Below are 9,252 nucleotides of genomic sequence, written 5' to 3' on the forward strand. Positions count from 1 at the left end.
GTCTTTCTTTTCTTTTCTTCTGACCTCTTCATTCTCCTCTATATTAATTAGACTAATTGATTAATTAAGCAATTAACTAAACTCAGTCCAACTTAGTTGCAGCATCACTATACGATCCCTTTGATTGGTTGCATGGTTACTAGCCAAAGTACAATTGGCCCCATTTGAAATTCGCGCACTGTGACGTCACGAGCATTTCGACCAATTGAAAAGCGTGACATTGGGGGCGGAGCTGGTTACGAGGCCGACGCCGACGACGACGCGAAACCCAGGAACGGACGCCAAAGAGCTGCGCTTTAAAAAGAGCGAAACGCTAAGGCAGTGTATGAGTAGTGGGTATTGAGTGTTAGCAACACCAAACGAATATTGTGTCATTAGCCATCTTGCGTCATTAGCCATCTTCGCTGTATCCGTTGCATATTTTTCGTTTTCGTTAAGCCGCCGCGGTGGCTCGGTGGCTATGGCGCGCAGCCGCTGCCCCAAAAGACGCGGGCTCGATCCCGTTTGTGGCGGTCGAATTTCGATGGAGGCGAAATTCTAGAGGCCCGTGTACTGTGCGATGTGGAGACACTATAAATTTCCGGAGCCGTTCACTACGGCGTCCGTCATAGCTTCAGTCGCTTTGGGATATATTAAGGCGAAAGCCTTTAATGGCTCATACTGTCGTGACCAAGACGTGTTAGTAAATTTGTCCGCGTTTCAGATTGGTCGAAATGGTCGTGACGTCACTACGCGCGAATTTTGACGGGTGTCCACCGAAATATGTGAGACAGTTACTGCGCAATTTCCTTTCCTCAAATACAATTTTCGACTGGTGTCCACCGAGATATGTGAGACAGTTACTGCGTAATTTCCTTTCCTCAAATACAATGTTCATTTTCTCCATTACGGCCCCTCTTTCTTCTTTCACTCCACTTCCACCCTTCCTCTATGGTGAGGTTCAGGTGTCCACCGAGATGACAGAGAATTACAGCGCCATTTCCTTTCCTCAAAAAGCGTTGCGTTCAAAGGGCAACGTATCGCGCCGAACGGGTGGTGGCGTTCCGTGGACTCCCTAGCAGCGCTAAAACACGCTGTCGCGTTCCACTCCTAAAGGCAAAGATTAAGCGTCATTAATTGGCAGTTAATTAATGCACCACTTTAGCCGCTAAAGTTCCCCGTAATTTTTTTTCAAGGGTATTCGAAGCCGTGGCAGAAGAAAAAAATCTTGAGGGCATAGCTCCCACATCTCGACATCACGGTGGACACCTCAACTAGAGTGCACTACCTCAACCGCGCCTTAAAGCATGCAACTGAAGGTGCATATATCCTTGGTCGGAACCCCTGTCGCAAGCTAGCTTCCAACTAGCATCCACAGTTCAACACCGCTGATAAAAAAATGTCTTTTCCTAAGAGTAAAAGAAAACTAAGAAGGGACGGGAGAAGAGAATCAATTCGCTAGCCAATGATTCACCTATTAAGAGGACTTGTCTGGTTTGGTTGGTTTATGGGGTGTAACGTCCTGGGGTTTTTTAACGTGCACTGCTATCGCACAGTACACGGGCCTCTAGAATTTCGCCTCCATCGAAATTCAGCCGCCGCGGCCGGTATCGAACACGCGTCTTTCGGATCAGCAGCCGAGCACCATAACCACTGAGCCATCGCGGCGGCTGCCTAGAACCCTGTCTTCTTGCCTTCTGTCTGCAGTATACGACTGATATTTATCAATAAGTACCAGGGTTTGCGGTGTTACGAAAAAAAATTGCCTAGTATCTTAACTTGCTTCGACGTGTTGCAATTTTCCATGTTGCCTGTACAGAAAAACCGAGGATAACTGTGTGCTTACTTTTGTCCAAATCAGGGCAACACTCCATGTTCTCCCGTAAGTAACGTCTGCTGTTTTCAACTTTCTCCAAGAGGTGCGGGAAGGTGGTGGAGCGATCGCGGCTTCGGCCGCTTATCTGTTTTTATGCCTAGCATATATTGCAATCACTCAGTTCAGCCCTTCGGCGCGGCCGGGCAGCCACCAAACCACGTGACGTGACGTCACTAAACCACGTAAAAAAAGAAAAAAAGGAAGAAAAAAGGGAAAATGAAAAAACAAAAACAAAAAAGGACGGCTGAGCATGGTGGCGGTTGCAACCGCCCCGTTTCAAAGGCGGCGCTCCTATCTACCCACCCGCCCGTCCGACCCGCCCGCCCGCCCGCCCGTCCGTCCGTCTCCATCCATCCATCCATCCATCCATCCCGGAGGAAAAGCTGGTGAGAAAATCGAGTCAAGCACCCACGAAACACAAAAAGTGCTTGTAGAAATCTATGTCATCTACACCAAGATGTTTCGACGTCTTAAAGAAGCATAGCCAAGATTTCATTTAGCCGTCCAAAGTCTTGAAGACCTCCTGTAGCCTAGGCTAATGCAACACTATCTGTCGGCTACAAGAGGTTTTTGTTGACATCTTGTGGACTTCTAGCCAATACGTTGTTTAGCTGTAAAGAAGTGTTTTAGCTCTTCTGTAGCTGTGGTATCCGATGCTAGTAGTTGGCTAATAGAGGTCTTACCTAGCTGTATATAGATGTATTTTCGGTGTTTTGTATCGGGGCTAATGTAATGCTGTTCAATGAAAGGCACTTCACGAAGAGCCCGTCCTTGACGCCTCACAAGCAATAAGAACTGAAGAAAGTACAAACATCTTCCATGCCTGGGAGACAAAATGTGCATTGAGGGTGTGCGAAAACTTGTTGCTTTGCTGTCTCTTGCCCCTCTTGTCTGACATTTGGCTTGTTGTCTGCAGACTAAAAGTATATTTTCTTCATCAGAAGTCTAGGTACCAGGTAATTAACTCATGTATAATGCAGCAGTTTCTTTTGCAAGAAAATTTTGCATATCAAGAGTGCAAAAGAAACTTCTGCATCATTTCATGTATTGACTGCCTGGTAGCTAGACTTCTGCTAAATGCAAACGCTCCTTTAATCTGTAGACAACTGGCCAAATGCAAGGCAAGAAGGACAAGAGAGCATAGCAACAAGTTTTCTCATACACCCTCAATACACATTTTTTCTCCCAAGCATGCAAGAGATCTGTACCTTCTCTTAAACTGAGCTCTTATTGCTCGTGAGACATCAAGATCAGCTCTTCGTAAAGCACCTTTAACTTTGGCTGCTGCGTAAATATAAGTAAATTGTGCAAATCTGAGTCTTACAATGCTTACTGCAAGATGAAAGCTTTGGGCAGGCAAACTGTGTTAATTAAATTTATTCATAGTAGAACTACAAGTAAAATTCAGACTAAAGAAAAAAAAAGAGCCAATGTAGTTGGTTCTTAATGCAGGATCTGTTCTGAGCGCAAAAAAAAGCAAGAAATGGCTTCAATCCAAGAATCAAACATTTTATTGCCTCAGTAATACATACCTGCTTATTAGGATTAAAAAAAAGTGACACGGTGAATCAAAACACATGACAAATACCTCAAGAGAACAAAAAGTGCCACATGGCAGGAACAGTTGACAGCTGTCTGCCATATACATGGTAGGCACCAGCTTCACACGTCTCCCATGATGACTCCAACACAGATGTTAGCAGTCGCACTCCACAGCGGGCATAAAAAAGGCCATGGTTACTGGGTGAACAGAAAAATTAATGTCAATTTTCAGCACTCAATATTTTTTTCTCACTCAAGTGCACGTAAGCAGACAAAAAATACACAAGACAGCCAGCAACTAATAACTCATTCACAAGGGCAGAAACTTGGGCGAGTCGATAACGGTGATCCATGGTATGAGAGGTAGCGCAAAATGGGACAAGGGACAGAGAAAGACGCACACAACACAGGCGCTAACTTCCGACTGACAGAGCCCAAGCGACCAAGACGAACGTAAACCGTGAGGGTCAAACAGGTGCATGCGCTCGGAAAAAAATGAAAATCAGGTGAACGAGGAACTACGGACACGTACACCTCAGCCATTGTTTAACAAGGCCAGTTCTCTTTTGGACAGGGACATAGATAGTTCGCTGACACATTCATTTTCCAAAGCAGCGATACATGCTACTTCAATAATTTCATATGTTCACTGATTCCGGTGTCCGGCCATGATCGAGCACTTATCCAAAAATGACACACAACCCCACTCCTTACAGTGCAAAACCAGATTACTGCCAGTAAAAGTTTTCAAGTTGTTTCTGTGTTCATGAAGCCTCTCATTCAAGCAACCACCAGATTGACCAACATACCGCTTGCCACAAGAGAGTGGGATGTCAAACAATGCCTTCAGTACATTTCAAAAATTTTTTCCTGCGATTAATGGTGCCCTGCAGCTTTTGCGAATGTTTACCGGCGGGCAAAGTTTTTTGGATAGCGCACTTAGTTTTTCAGGGGCTGAAAAAAGCATGCGAAAATTCGCTTTCGTCCCAATTTTCTTGAGATCGTGGGACAGGCAATGAATGTAGGGAATGATGGCAATCCTGCCTTTCTTTCTTTCTGAAGGCACGGACGGCAGTTGATCTTCCTGGCGCTTCTTCAGTATGCCTTCAGGGACAAAAACACAGATATCAGCTGGGTAGCCTACTTCACTGAACCTTGCGAGTTGTTCGTGAAAGCTCTGGCTGATTGTGGCAGCATGACTTTTGCAGGGCTTTTTTGAAACAAAATAATGACGTTTTACAAGTTTAGAATGTGCAGCAGTGTAGGGGAGTGCAGGCTGAAGATAGGTTATTTCAGTAACGACTGAAATAACCTACCTTTAGCCTGCACACCTATACACTTTTGAACATTCTAAACACGTAAAATGAGGCATTATTAATTTATGTTTGAAAAATGAACTGGAAAAGTCATGCTGCCACAATCAGCCAGAGCTTTCACGAACAACTCGCAAGGTTCAGTGAAGTAGGCTACCCAGCTGATATCTGTGTTTTTGTCCTTGAAGACATACTGAAGAAGCACCAGGAAGATCAACTACCGTCTGTACCTTCAGAAAGAAAGAAAGGCAGAATTGTCGTCATTCCCTACATTCATTGCCAGACCCAAAATCTCAAGAAAATTGGGACAAAGCGAATGTTTTTCAGCCCCTAAAAAATAGGTGCGCTATCCAAAAAAACTTTGCCCGCTGATAAACGTCCCCAAAAGCTGCAGTGCACCATTAATCACAGGAAAAAATTCGTGAAATGGACTGAAGGCATTGTTTGACATCCCACTCTCCTGTGGCAAGCGGTATGTTGGTCAATCTGGTCGTTGCTTGAATGAGAGGCTTCGTGAACACAAAATCAACTTGAAAACTTTTGATGGCAGTAATCTGGTTTTGCACTGTAAGGAGTGTGGTTGTGTCCAATTTTTGGATAAGGGCTCGATCGTGGCCAGACACTGGGATAAGTTAACACGTGAAATTCTCTCTGTCCCTTGTCCCGTTTTGCACTACTTCTCATACCATGGAACGCTGTATACTGTGTTCCATTTATGATTCTTATGCGTGCTGCTGTACGTAGAGTGAAAGAGTGAAAATCTGCACCAACTAGCCCGATCCGCTACCCTTCTGAAAGAATAAAATAACAGGAATTTTGCTTTACTTTTGAAACTTGGATGAGATCAGTCGAAATGCCCTCGCTTTATAAACCACTGTTATTTCTGAAAGGCATACATATTTGACTTCTCTTAGCTGAGCCATTATAATGACACTGCTATTTTCCCTTCAGTATTCCAGTTATTACTGTCTAAAAAACTCAAACAATGTAAAGTTAAGTTTCCAGTGTTCATAACCTGCTGGCATGCATACCTGTGCTCATGCAGGAATTCATTCAGACAGGTCCACATAGGCACAGTTTTCAATCTAACCCGGGGGGGGGGGGGGGGGGGGGGAGGGGGGGCAATTACCGCCTTCTCTCTTTTCCATTCCTTCCTTGAAATTAACTAAAGCCCTTGCTCATTTGGCAAACTGTAGCAGGTCTAACAAAACCAAAAGGTCAGGTCAAGCAAACAACAGAATTCGTGAAATAAATTTTTGCTAACTGCCGGCACCTGTACAAGAAAGCATGAGGGAAAACACTGTCAGCTGTGAAAAGTGCTTACCGAAACTTCGGAAGTTGAGCAGGCCAGGAGGTTCTCTGGAAACCACTGTTGAACAACTTCTACCTAAAAAGAAATGTACAGGGTGAATTCATCGACAACACCAGCTGTACACACTGCAAAGGCTTACGAAAAAATTCAAGGAGGCCTGCCTGCCAAGGGGCTACTTCCTTACATTGTCAAACAGCCAGCACACATACAGAGCAGTACCACCTAGTAGGCTTCCTCAGTGTCGTAGCTATCAATCATAGTGAAACAAACGCTTGACAGGTCCAACAAGTCTATGCAGTAATGCATCTGGATTTTCACGGTTCCCTCTACTCCATTATTTTTTCTCTAAGTTCACAACCAACTGCAGACCTAGGGCAAAACACAACAATTCCATAATCTTTAGCAACAAGGCATATACAAGTGCAAACAGCAAATGAAATAGCTCAGGGCAGCCCTGCTCAAATAAACAGAAATCAGGTAATCACAGTTAACTGACCAAGTATTACTCCATATTTTCGTGAGAACCTGGAACAAAACAAGCCATCGACAATATATTATGCATGCAGTCACTGAATTTCATGAAACCAATACAATTTCCGCCACATGATTACTTTTAAATTGCGGGGTTTAACGCCCAGAAGCGATATATGGGCAACGAGGGTCGCCATAGTGGAGGGCTCCAGATTAATTTGGATGAATAGGGGTTCTCTAACGTGCGCTTGCTTAAGACAGCACACAGGCGTCTTTGTATTTTGACTTTAACGACGTGCGGCCGCCGCGGTCGGCGTCAGATAGCTTGCGAACGGCAAACGAACGCACAGCCACACAGCCACCACGACGGGTTTCATGATCACTTCATGATAATGGGCACTGCACATTCTATTCCGCCATTACAATCATAACCAACGCCTTCTTAACCCGAGTGTCACTGGTAGTCATCAAATTAAGTTGAATACGAACATTCGCAAGGACAGAACCCGACCGCGGTGGTTGAATTTCTGTGGAGGAGAAATTCTAGACGCCCGTGTGCTGTGCGATGTCAGTGCACGTTAAAGATCCCCAGGTGGTCGAAATTTCCGGAGCCCTCCACTACGGCGTCTCTCATAGCCTTAGGCGCTTTGGGACGTTAAACCCCATAAAAACCTAAAAACCAAGAACAGAGTGGTTTGCAACAATAAAATTGCTTCCGGGATGCAATCGAGCACAATTCAATGTGTACAAAGAAATTCGCGCCTTTCCTACCCGTGTTTAAACAAAGCGTGGTCGCTTTGAAGCTATGTCACAAATGATGACACTTGATTTTTCTATGGTTCCAATTTATGGACGACTTTCGTAAGAAAGCAGCTCATAGAGGATGATGCAAGAGCAACATGGCGCTACCCACTGAACGAGAACTCAAACGCTAGGAAACGCCCTGTTTTCGAACATCGAACGTTACACTTTGGTATGAAAACACTGGCTGAGAGATCTATGCGATTTTCAAACCAAAGGAGGGACGCAAAACTGTCTAACGCGTGTAGCGTAAATCAGAGAAAATCGAAAAAAAATTCTCTTGGCCTAACCGCACGTTTGTTCGGGCTCAAATTTCGCACAGAGGTTGCATTTGGCGGTCAGTTTTGTTTTATACCACATTTAGGTGGGGTACTTGCCTGATTCGGTCAGAATTATTTGGAAATCCCCATCGTCTGCGGCGACGGAGAACCAAAACGGAAAGGCTTCTCAGCAGTGGTACCCGTAGCGCCATCTCGTATCAGCCGGAGAAACCCAGCTGCGCTAAATTGGTGAGCAAATCACCTTTACTTGGTGCTGTCTGCTGCGAAGCAGCGCAAGACGTCACCTAAATTGCAGTCGTAGAGCGATCAAGAGAAGGCCGTGGCCGTGGTTTGGATGCGAGTCCAAGTGCTCCTACGCCGCCCTCCCCGGTAATGGGCTCATTTCTTCGGTTGGTACGAGGTGGCGCTACGGGTACCACTGCTGAGAAGCCTTTCCGTTTTGGTTCTCCATCGCCGCAGACGATGGGGATTTCCAAATAATTCTGACCGAATCAGGCAAGTACCCCACCTAAATGTGGTATAAAACAAAACTGACCGCCAAATGCAACCTCTGTGCGAAATTTGAGCTCGAACAAACGTGCGGTTAGGCCGAGAGAATTTTTTTTCGATTTTCTCTGATTTACGCAACAGTCGGTACGAACGTTGGGACGCACAGCCGACGATTGGATGAGGCGCATTGGCAACTTAGCCGCAGTAAAGGTGACGCTTTCAACACACGAGAGAAATGGAAGGTGACTTACTTTTGCTGAAAACGAGGTGCACCTTTCAGCGCAGTCCTGGTAGTAAAAGGCATCGCGGGAAAACTGCAAATAGCAGTGTGAAGAGCCCATAAACACGAGACAAAGGAGGCAAAAAACCGTTGGGAGCGTCCACTTCGCGCGCGTAGCAAGGAACCGCTAGCGACCGCAACGTCAAACGGCCAGACGAAGTACTACATTCCAAAAATGCAAAAGAAACAAAGCAACAACATAAAAATAATCACAAACTGCATCTCATATTTTTATGTGACGCTAAGCATTTACAGCTTGCAAAAAGGTTTATATTTGCTTGAAACAGTTAAATTTACGTAGACTGTAGACTGTATCGCGATCGAGCGGAGCGACACCAAGCAGCAAGCTGAGGCGTTCAGGACGCGAAGGCAGGCGAAGGCGCGCGCCGCTTTCGACACCGGCCGTGGCGAGGGAAGAATGCGCGCGAGCCGCGAGTACCGCGAGCAGACTGCTCCAACATGGCGAAGACAGCATGGAAGGAAGCGGCGATAGCGGCGATGGCGCGACGGCAACATTCCTTGCTCGTGGCCAGCCGAGGCCGAACGAAGAGGCGTTCGCCACAGGAAACAAATTTCATGATTCGCGTAACTTTAGTGCAGCTTTACAAGCGGTGAGCTAGTTGTACTCGATTTGGACTGTGATAAACGTGATTTCGGACTGCGTATGACAAAATGCGCTGTCAGAGTTTGAGCACAAAGCGCGGACTTTGCACCGGTGCGCCTGCTCTTAAAGAGGTGAAAATATCGGTTTAGGGCACTGAAATCTAACAGTTTATGTGCCACAACTGAATGTTTCATTCATGGTTTGGAATAAAACGTGAAGCTTAAAAACGCTTGCCATGATCTGTATCATGTTTAATCTATGGTGGCAGCTTTCTGCCAATCCCCTGAACGTATTGGCCCGTCTT

At 45.6% G+C, this 9,252-nt stretch overlaps 1 long non-coding RNA gene across 1 annotated transcript; it reads right to left on the reverse strand.

Moving 5' to 3' along the window:
- Positions 1 to 3,074: 3,074 nt before the first annotated feature.
- On the reverse strand, positions 3,075 to 8,437 carry LOC149332356 (uncharacterized). The gene is made up of 3 exons (XR_016284888.1): positions 8,316 to 8,437; positions 6,035 to 6,097; positions 3,075 to 3,595 (listed from the first exon to the last, which is right to left on the reverse strand). It is a non-coding gene; the product is annotated as an uncharacterized LOC149332356 (long non-coding RNA).
- Between the last annotated feature and the right edge of the window lie 815 nt (positions 8,438 to 9,252).

The sequence above is a fragment of the Amblyomma mixtum genome, chromosome 8, assembly GCF_055824585.1.
Source record: "Amblyomma mixtum isolate Tamu chromosome 8, ASM5582458v1, whole genome shotgun sequence".
Classification (NCBI taxonomy): domain Eukaryota; kingdom Metazoa; phylum Arthropoda; class Arachnida; order Ixodida; family Ixodidae; genus Amblyomma; species Amblyomma mixtum.